The 11,421-nt window shown below is 41.5% G+C and overlaps 1 long non-coding RNA gene across 1 annotated transcript in view; it reads right to left on the bottom strand.

The window, feature by feature from the left end:
• Positions 1-4,218: 4,218 nt before the first annotated feature.
• Positions 4,219-11,421, bottom strand: part of LOC115030398 — an 8,469-nt gene continuing 1,266 nt past the window's right edge. Inside the window, exons 2-4 of the long non-coding RNA XR_003836004.1 lie at positions 7,343-7,437; positions 4,760-4,952; positions 4,219-4,428 (exon numbers count right to left, since the gene is read on the bottom strand). This is a non-coding gene — a long non-coding RNA (uncharacterized LOC115030398). The remainder of the gene's footprint in view (positions 4,429-4,759; positions 4,953-7,342; positions 7,438-11,421) is intronic.

Here is an 11,421-nt window from a genome sequence, read left to right as displayed (position 1 = left end):
TTTCTATTGCCGCCTCCGTTCAGAGGGGATTGCTCAGGGCTAGATGGCTATGACCTTGGCTGTGGCTGTGGGTCAGTGAAACCAGTGGAATGATTTCCCAAGTCCACAGAGACCCTCTTCTCTTGGGACAAATGAAAAAATTCCCAATGCCTGAAATGCCATTTTTATGTATAGCATTTCCCTTGCCTTCCTGGTGGTTGTCACGGGGGATCCAGATAACTCTGGGACAGTGCTAGTGGCGTCTCTAGAATTGACTTGTGAGTGGATTTGTGTGATTAGAAGAGGTATCACGGCATTCCTGCGTGTTGGAGGTGAGAGAGCCACACTGAAAGTGATGAAAGAGAGGCCCAAGAGACCAAGGGAGGCTGACTCCAAACAGTGCACTGTGGCATCAGAGCCACCCCAGGAGTGTTTCCTGGGTGGTCCAAGATAGGATTCTTGTTTCCTTTTTTTTAAAGGAAAAAAAAGTAATGAAAGTAGCCATTCATACATATAGATTCATAATAATTCTCATGAGGTTTGCCCACCAAGCAAAGAACATCCCTCCTCCTCTTTTGGGAACCTCTCCCTTTCACAGTTCTCACTGTGATTCTGGGGGACCTCCCTCTGGAGCTCAAGGCATCATCTAGGCCTGGTCCATCAGGTCACCGTATCTGGTAGACACACTGACTAAAGTCACTGTCTTGTGAATAGGCACTGTTCGGAGCTAAGCTAATGAACCTGCAGTGTAGGGCTTTTGCCAAAATGATTGGGGAAGGGAGCTGTCTTTCTATTGGAGGGGTTAAGCCACGAAAAGGTAGTACAAGGCCAACTAGTAACTTCCTTGTCTGGGAGGGGAATGAACTTAGAAGAATATAGAAAGAAGAAATTTCATAGAACCATATTCATGTAGACCTTATTCAAACAGTTAGCTCTGACTACACTATGGTATTTAGTTACATAAAAGAAACTCCCTCCTTCCCATATTCTTTTTGGCAGTTTGGGTTCCTGATGTAACAGAACAAAATGGTTGTACAGCGATGACTTTCTCACAGTCCACAATGGCACTAGTCTTCAGCTAGTCTTCCACACGTGATTGTTCCAAGTTCTGGTGGACTTGGCTCAAACCTGGACATTGATGGACCTATCAGTGAAGTGGGAACTGCAGTGGAATAGATAGGAGGGAGGGCGAACTACTAATATAGAAACACTTGGATCTCCCCAGAAGAAACACGCTGTAGAAACATACGAGTCTTCTATGGGTGACAATAGACAAGCCTCTTTGGAATATAGAAGATTCTGGAGCCCTAGCACTCACTCACAGTGAGGTATTAATACCAGCAGTAAGCATAATCTAGAACTGTTCAGAAGTATAGAACCTCATTCATGGCCTAGGCACTAATAAGAACCTTGATTTTCAGGTGGCCCTTGAGGGATTTGTGGAGATGTGAAAGGTATCTTTGTGTTCCAGAACCTTAGGAGCATGGGTCCTAGGGACATCACCATCTGTTTTGTATGTGGCAGAATTGTGTATGGAAAAGTAGGTTCCTTTACTTCCAAAAATTTTACAAGTTAGATGTGGGTGGTGATGCACACCTATAAGCCTACCACTTGTGAAGAAGATACGGTCAGATCTCTATGACTAGCCAGGATGATTTAATAAGACCATGTTTCAAGAAACGGAAACAAAAACAAACAAAAGAAAGCTCCCAAACCCCCCCAAAGTTTGAAAATCAGTAGTCTCTATCAGTGTCCATACTCCACAGAGGATGAACAAATGACTTGAGTAGGATGAGCATCAACTGCCAACCCAAGATGAAAGCAGAGACTCTGAAACCCTTTGTGACCCTGGGCAAGACTCCTCAAATCGATCTGTTAAAAACAACAACAAACAACAACAACGACAAAAGGTCATGATAACTTGCTCTACATAAAAGCCTAAAGCATTCTAAGACTTAACAGAGTTTTAAATAAACTTAAAAAAAAATGTCTGGCATGATGGTTGGTCGTGATGGAAGAAGTCAATCTAAAACAAAGTATAATGACGTAGATGCATGAAAATGCCCTAATGAAACCCATTACTTTTTATGCTAACTTAAAAGAATTTTTAAAAAAATTTAAAGCCTGTTCTTCAATATAAAAAGAGGCAAAGTGCAGACTGGTTGAAAAAAAGTAACAAACATATTCTATAAGGGACTTTTATCTTCTCAAAACTCAGTAATAATAAAGCCCATGACCTAATTAAACGTGAGGAAAGATTTGACTAGATACTTCACAAAACAATCTATAGGGATGGAAAATAAACACATGAGAAGATGGCATTAGTTGTTAGTAAAGTGAAATCTAAAACCACAAGGAGATCGCTGGGCATGCCTAGTCGGTTGGCAAACCCCCAAGCCAACAAGCCCACCATTTGAGTGCCATGAGATCTATACACGGTACGTGGTCACCCATGGCTGGTGGAAACTCAGGAATAGAATGGTCGCCTTGCAAATGGCTTGATAGTTTCTTACAAATTTCCACATATACTTATCGTATGATCAAGGGATCCCACCTCTAAGTATTTGCCCAACAGAAATCAAAACACACACTCACACCCAAAAATTGCATACATGAGCATTTACAGAAGCATTAGTTACAATAACCAAAACCTGGACACGATCCAAATGTCCTTCAACTGGTGAATGGATAAACAAACTCTACATCTATACAATGGGATACTTGCTAGCAATGAAAATCATTGAAAAAAATGTGTGGGCAAATCTCAAAAGGGCTACGCTGTATGAAGGAAGGCAGATTCAGGCTACATACAATACGTCTGTGATTTCATTCTGAATGATGCACAACCATAGAGGAAAAAACACAGAAGAGTAACTCCCAGGCTGGAGCCAAAGGAGGTGACTGATGATAAAGGTATTAGATGCTAGTTTCCTGGACTGTTGTAACAGAGTACCACAGATGAAGCGATGAGGCAATAGGGATTCATTATATAATAGATCTGGAGGCTGCAAATCCACGCTCAATGACTTGGCTTGCATTCTGTACGAGAAGGTCTGTTTTAGGGCTCTCTCCTTAGCTTGCAGACCTCCAAGTTTACATTTGCAAGAACTTCTTCCTTCACACGTCTGTCTACAAACTTTAGTTCTTCTCTCCATGTCAGGATGTTGTTATAGAGCCCACAGTAGCCTCGAACTTCCCGAGTCGTCTTTCCAAGGGCTTAGATTACAGACAAATCCTAATGACCTTGCTTAATTTATTACCCTTATATAGAGCCGATCACCAAATAAAGTCATTTTCTGTCGTTCTGAAGGCTGGCATTTTAACATAGGAATTGACTGTGGCAGTGGGGGGAAGGTGGGGTGGGGGATACAACTCAACCTGGGAAGGGCACAAGGTAAGCTGGGAAAGCTGGGAATGTACTATTACATCTTTCTCACAGTGTGGGCTCATCTGCATGCATTTGTGCTGCTATGAAACATTTCTTTCCTTCATGTAACACAACTGAATTTTTTTTTTTAGTTATAAAAATGAAAGGGGGAGGACTGGTGGGCGTGGCACAGCTCAGTGAAGAGCTTAACGATGCAAACTGAAGGTGAGTTTCATCACCAGACTGTTTTAAAAACTGAGGGGGGTGGGCGCTGAGGGATGATGAGAGCAATTCTCAGCACTCACATGGTGGCTCAGAACTGCACTTCCAGCTCCAGGAGATCCAATGCCCTCTTCTGGCCTCCACAGTACCAAGCATGCAATACTTGCAGGCAAAATACTGACACATATAAGTAGTAAAGCATAATAAAATAAAATATATAAAAATAAAAACCATGGGACATGGTAATTCATACTCATAATCCCAGTTCTAAGAAGGCCAGACATGTAGATCCCAGACAGGTAGATCCTAGACAGGTAGATCCCAGACAGGTCGATCCCAGACAGGTCAATCCCAGTGGTTAGCCAACCCAAGCTATTTGATGAATCCCAGGCCAGTAAGAGACTCAACCTCCAAGAAAAGGGTGTAATTGCCTTAGGAATGATAACAGAAGCTGTCCCTGACCTTTACATGCAGGTGCATACACATTGGCATACATGTGTGCACCTGCATATATACACAGAAAATGCAGTGGGTATCTGAAACTTTTCCACAGATGACTACCCTGTCTTTTGCTGGTCTACTGCACTTTCCTGGATGCATTGCACTGCTAACCCTGCAGTTGCTCTCAGGTTCTGGGGAAATGGTACCTTCTGCTATGTGAATCCATTGGTCAGCAGCATTCAGTGCTTTCATAAACCACCGTCCTGAGTGGGATGAATCAAGAAAGTGAGAACCAACTGGGAGAATCCAGTTTGGGACTTGCTGAAGTTAGCTGAAGTGGGCTCAGCTCCCAGACGCTGTGCATCTCCCTTGGGTGTTTCTGTCCTGTCAGCTCCCATCTGAGGCCACTCAGAGGTCACCTACAGAAGGAGACAGGAGATCAAACAGCTCCCCAGCTACACTCAGAAACACAGGAAAGAACTCAGGAGGTGACCTCATCCGCAGGGGAGGAGAATGAGGCGGTGAACTCGTTCCACACACTCCATGTTGGGGGTATAGGTAGGTCAGCCACTTACAGAGGTTGCTTCACCAGGGCCAGGGCGGAGAAGTGTTCAAGGGGCCAAAGATAACAAACTTTGGAGCCTCTCTCTTTCCAACTCCCATGGCAGCCTCTCCTGCCCTTAAGCTTTCTTGCCTGTCTTATTCTGCCCCCATCTGACTTGTTGACATTTTGCAGGTTACTGACTGTACCTGCTCAAGCAAGATAGAACAGCTTGACCGGCAGTAGGAGTGGTCTGAAGCAAGGGGCTGGGCACATGCTGATTTTCTGACCACTGTCTTCCTTCAGGACAATATTACTTGTAGGCAGGCCTCTCTGAATATCGAACTGCATTGGTCTTCCCCTGAATGGGTGGTGAAGCCTGGAGACCAGGCAGAGAACCAACTGGAAAGAAGGGAACCACAGAATTAACCCTGTCAAGGGACTAGATAGGGCGCTCTGCCCACATTGGGGAGGGGGGCTGAGCTGGAGCTAAAAGCTAGTGGCACAGCTAGTATGGGGGCAGATTGCTTGGCAAAGACTGAAGTGGGGGCCTCTGAGCTCTTTAACCCCATGGCTTGGTACTTTTCAGGTATCTGCCAGCAGTGAGCTCACTGTTTTGGTAACCTTCTCACCCTCCAGATTCCTGGGGATGCTCTGTCTAGCATCTAGTCCATTCGACTCTGTTGTTGTGTCTCTCTTCACTCCTACACCAAATGTTTAAAAAAAAGCTTCCCCTTAATTCATAAACTAAAATACACAAACAAAACCAACCCTTCCATTTCCTGTGTCAGCCTTCTTACCTTTTATAAAGCAGAAGTAAAGGAAGACTTGTGGTTATACGAAGAGCAGGAGATACAGATTCAGGGCATCTTTGTTTCCAGGAAGGTATTTCCTATTGTTTTCTTAAAGACTTCTAAAAATACTGCTCTAGACAAGTTTCTTTCTGTCTGTCCCTGTCCCCCCCCCCATGTCTCTGTGTGTGTATACGTGTGTGTCTTTCTCTGTGTCCAATAACCCAGTGACCATCCCCACTTGTCTTTGATTTTTGGAGCTGCCATAACAAAGTACTACAAGCCAGATACAGTTGTGCATGATATAAGTGAGGCAGGCATGGGGCATTCTCCCCTCAGTACACGGCTAGCCCTGGGTGGCATGCAGAGATTCTCCTAGGACACTGGAGTTCACATTCTTAGCCATAACTTGCGTCTGTTTCAAAGTCAATTATATGGCCTCTCTTTCCATATGACCAGCGCAGTATTAAATGGACGCTCTGAACTTAACCCTTCTCTGGCAAATGGGGAGGGAGACAGTGAGTCACTCAGCATGAAAGTTGCTTGGGCCAAGGAGATGTCAGCTATGCACAAGAGCTTCACTTTTACATCCTTCGTGGACCTCTTTCCTTGCCACCAAACTTACGTTGCCTTTTCCAGAACATCCTAAAGAACAAAAGCTGAAGGTCTGGAGAATGCACTGCTTGCGCGGTGCTGCACTAAGCGTTTTGCCTATGTTGCCTCACCTGCTTTTCATTTAACCTCACACCAACCTTGGGAGGCAGGTGTTACAATTATCCCCATTTGACAGGTGAAGGGGAGGCATAAAGAGGTTGAGTAACTTGCGCAAGTTCACACAGCCAGTCGATGACTGCAAACCTGCTACTCACAATGCGGCCTTTCTGATCCATTCTATTGCCCAATGCATGCTAGCACTAAGAGAGATGCTGGGGTAATTGGATGGCTGAAATTGTAGGCGTCTCGAAGGCGCTACCCACAAGTAAGAACAAGAATTTAAGTTAAGGGAGTATTTTTAGTTGAGAAGGGAGTGTCTGTTTTTTCTTTTCAAAATTCAAACCTCTCATCATTTTTCTGGCCATCCATAGTATTGGTCAATAGAGAATGTCTTTAAATATTTATAGATGAAAGATGTCTAATATAAAACTCTGAGAGGCCACATCTAGACGAATGAAGATGTGAAGGCTGTAAGCTGGTTGGACACTCTAGACTACTGACTATTTCAAAGTCAAATGCAAAAAAAATGGAAAAAAAATCCCATGGCTGGTCTCATTTGGATATTGGACTGCCACTTTTAAATCTCTACTTAGCACTTTGCCTTGCCTGTCACAGACACTGAGTTCCTAATGAGCTGTTTGAAGTAGCTGGGTATTTTCTAGACATTTTTCCCATTGTTCACTAAGGTTCTGAATGATATCCTGCAAAGAGAGGAGGAACCCAAGAACTGACGGGAACCATCTGAGACGGGTTATTGTATACTATGACTTCCATGATGCAAGCAGTCACAGATCCACACATCTCCAGGCAGGTAAATGCAGGAGGATGAAGCAGCCTCCTGACAACTGAGACGGTTAGAAGCATTTAGCCATTTAGCAGATGTACAGACATGTTCTGCCTAGAGATAAGCACATTCCAGCTTCTAAAACCATCACTCAGAGAAATAATAAATAACAAGTAAAACAAACGGAAACAGCTCAGCCTGGATGCAATGTGGTATCCTGGTTTGAGTTGTGGGGGGAAAAAACCCAGAAATTGATGGCACAATCAGTGAAATGTAAATAAAGACTGCAGCTTATCAATAACATGCCAATGTTAATTCCCTTTGTATTGACAAATGTGTTTGTGTGAGAAGGCAGCATTAGAGGAAATTAGGAGGGGCAGATAGGAACACATTGTTTAATCTTGGCAACTTTTTATAAATCTAAATCTTCCAACGGAATACATTTATTTATAAACAAGTTATGCCTTCAGATAAAGTCAATAGTAACAATTGCTCTCACTTACACAGTTATGGGGCTTTGATGTATAAGAATTTCCTTTGTTAATTCATTTATTCTTCATGACAACTCTCTCAGGTATGTAGACATGATACCTTCTTTCTGTGGGTCAGGAAAATGAAGCACAGGTCATTTATCTTGTCCAAGGTCACATGGTCACTATGTGGCAGAGCCAGATTCCTATTCCAAACCACACTGCTTCTCCTCCATTGCCACAAACCAGAGATGAAAAACTATATTGGAATCAGAGATTGGCAGGTGAGGATTTGTATCAGTGAACAAAACTGGGCCCACAGGGAATCAAGAGAGACCCTCCTCAGCTGCAGAATTGGAGGGACAGTACCACCTCATACTTATTAGGGTGGCTACTATAAAAAAGAAAAAAAGATAAAAGGCAAGAGGAAAGACAGGAACATGTCTTGGGAAAGATGGAGAAACTGGGATCCTCACTCTTCAGTGGTGAGGATATAAAATGACACAGCTGTGATGGAAAAAAAAAAGCCATTGGACAGTCCCTCGAGAAAGTAAAAATCTAGCAATTCCTATATAGAACAACAACAACAAAAGAATTGAAAGCAGAATTTCAAACAGACACTCTCATGTTACTATTCATAGCAATATTATTCACTATGGCTAACACATGGAAGCAATAATCCCTGAGTGAATAAATGAATAACAGAGAGAGAGTGGGGGGGGGGAGAACACAAAACAGCCACAAATACACAGAAACACACCAAAAAAAAAATAGTTACATTAAAAATACAGAGAGGGGGGGAGAGAACACAAAACACCCACACATACACAGAATCACACAAAAACAAAGTTACATAAAAATTACACATACAATCCCATGCATCCTATCTGATCACTACTGACTAAGACTAGTCTTCAATAACAACAAAAATAATGGAAATCCCACATACACATGGAAGCTGAACAATACTCTACTCAATGATAACTTGGTCAAGGAAGAAATGAAGAAAGAACTTAAAGACTTTTTAGAATTTAATGAAAATGAAAACACATCATACCAACACTTATGGGACACAATGAAAGCAGTGCTAAGAGGAAAACTCATAGCTCTGAGTGCCTCCCAAAAGAAACTGGAGAGAGCATACACTGGCAGCTCGACAGCACACCTGAAATCTCTAGAACAAAAAAGAAGCAAATACACCCAAGAGGAGTAGAGGGCAGGAAATAATCAAACTCAGGGATGAAATCAACCAAATAGAAACAAAAAGAACTATACAAAGAATCAACAAAAGTAGAAGCTAGTTCTTTGAGAAAATCAACAAGATAGATAAACCCTTAGGCAGAATAACCAGAGGGCACAGAGACAGTATCCAAATTAATAAAATCAGAACTGAAAATGGAGACATAAGAACGGAAACTAAGGAATTTCAAAAAAAATCATCAGATCCTATTACAAATACCTATGCTTAACTAAATTGGAAAATCTAGATGAAATAGACAATTTTCTAGATAGATACCAGGTGCCAAAGTTAAATCAGGATCAGATAAACCATCTAACCCCATAACCCCTAAAGAAATAGAAGCAGTCATTAAAAGACTCCCAACTAAAAGAAAAGCCCAGTACCAGATGGTTTTAGTGCAGAATTCTATCAGACCTTCAAAGAAGAACTAATACCAATACTCTTCAAACTATTCCACGAAATAGAAACAGAAGGAACACTACCCAACTCGTTCTATGGAGCCACAATTACACTTATACCTAAACCACACAAAGACCCAACAAAGAAAGAGAACTTCAGACTAATTTCCCTTATGAACACCAATGCAAAAAATACTTAATAAGATTCTTGCCAACTGATTCCAAGAACACATCAAAATGATCATTCACAGCGATCAAGTAGGCTTCATCCCAGGGATGTAAGAATGGCTCAATATACAGAAATCCATCAATGTAGTCCACTACATAAACAAAATCAAAGAAAAAATGCATTATTATTTCATTAGATGCTGAAAAAACATTTGACAAAATTCAACATCCCTTCATGTTAAAAGTCTTGGAAAGATCCAGAATTCAAGGCTCATACCTAAACATAGTAAAAGCAATATACAGCAAACCAGTAGCCAACATCAAACCAAATGGAGAGAAACTTGAAGCAATCCCACTAAAACCAGGAACAACACAAGGTTGCCCACTCTCTTCCTATCAATTTAATATGGTACTTGAAATTCAAGGTAGAGCAAATAGACCACAAAAGGAGGTCAAAGGGATACAAATTGGAAAGGAAAAAGTCAAAATAATACTATTTGCAGTGATATGATAGTATGCTTAAGTGACCCCCAAAATTCCACCAAAGAACTCCTAAGCCTGATAAACAACTACAGCAAAGTGGCTGGACATAAAATTAACTCAAACAAATCCGTAGCCTTCCTCTATTCAAAGGATAAACAGGCTGAGAAAGAAATTAGGGAAATGACTCCCTTCCCAATAGTCACAAATAATATAAAATATCTTGGTGTGACTCTAACCAAGCAAGTGAAAGATCTGTATGACAAGAACTTCAAGTCTCTGAAGAAAGAAATCAAAGATGTTAGTAGATGGAAAGATCTCCCATGCTCATGGATTGCCAGGATTAATATAGTAAAACTGACCATCTTGCTGAAGGCAATCTACAGATTCAATGCAATCCCATCAAAATTCCAGCTCAACTTTTCATAGAGTCAGAAAGAGCAATTCTCAAATTCATTTGGAACAATAAAAAATCCAGGATAGTGAAAACAATTCTCAACAATAAAAGATCTTCTGGGGAAATCACCATCCAGCTGCATATGTAGCAGAGAATGGCCTTGTCAGGCATCAATGGGAGGAGAGGCTCTTGGTCTTTTAAAGGCTCCATGTCCCAGTGTAGGGGAATTTGAGGGCGGGGATGCAGGAGTGGGTGGGTGGGTCAGAGAACACTCTTACAGATGCAGGGGAAAGCGGGATGGGACTGGGGGTTTCAGGGGGGGAAACCAGGAAAGGGGATAACATTGGAAATGTAAATAAAGAAAGTATCCAATAAAAAGAAAAAACACACACACAAATGCATACACACACATAAATATTATTCATTCTTAAAAGGAAGTAAATTCTGACACACACTACAATGCGGATAACTCTTGAGAACATTATGTTAACTAGAACAAGCCAGCCATAAAAATACCACATGAATCTACTTATGGGAGGTACTGAGGGTTGTCACATTCATAGAGACAGAAGTCAAAATGGTGTTTTTTCTGAGAATCAGAAGAGTGGGAAATGAGAAGTCAGAGTTTAATGATTGTAGAGTCTCCTTTGGGGAAGAGTTTTGAAGATGAGCTGTGATAATTGTTGCATAACAATGTAAACGTACCTAATGCCTGAATGATATTCTTAAAGATGGGTAAGATTGTAGTTAGTATGTTCTATATATTTTTCATCACAATTCAGAATAAAATAAAATTTAAGAGACACTAAAATATTTCAGTCACCAAAATAGATATCTAAGTATATTTACATATACATGTAACTTGCTGGAAATGAAAATCAAATCATAATACATGCTAGGCAAGTACTCTACCACTCAGCTATATCGCCAGACTAAACATTACAGTTTAAAACAATCAAAAATAATGCAAAAAGAAGTCTGTGAAGAAAACATTGAAAAAATTTTAGATTAAGACTATCAGGGTCATCTTATCAGACAGTAATAGAGTCTTAGACAAAAGGAATCCCCAGGGATTTGCAACCAGCACATATGCTTGAGAGTCTGAGGGGCTGTTAGGAGTGTGGACTTGGGCATTCACATTGAAGATGATCACTATATGTTCTATCAGCCTCCACTTCCAACACTAAAGCAGAACTATGTTAACAGGTATTGATTGGGTAGTCAAAGAAGCTGAGTACCACAGGAGTCCTCTTTGTTATCCAATGACCCATTGGAGGGATAGCTGGGAACTTCATTCAGGGAAGGAGTTGACTGGAAGCTGGGGGCCTTGGGGGTCTGTTTCAGGGCAGCTCTACCCCCTCACACATTTGGAGGTGCTCCCCAACACACCAAGCCTACACCTCTGCTGACAGACTTCCTTCCTTCTTTC

This window comes from Mus caroli, chromosome 2 (assembly GCF_900094665.2).
Source record: "Mus caroli chromosome 2, CAROLI_EIJ_v1.1, whole genome shotgun sequence".
Lineage (NCBI taxonomy): Eukaryota > Metazoa > Chordata > Mammalia > Rodentia > Muridae > Mus > Mus caroli.
The sequence above is the reverse complement of the archived record's forward strand: the minus strand, read 5'-3'. Positions and strand labels throughout refer to the sequence as shown.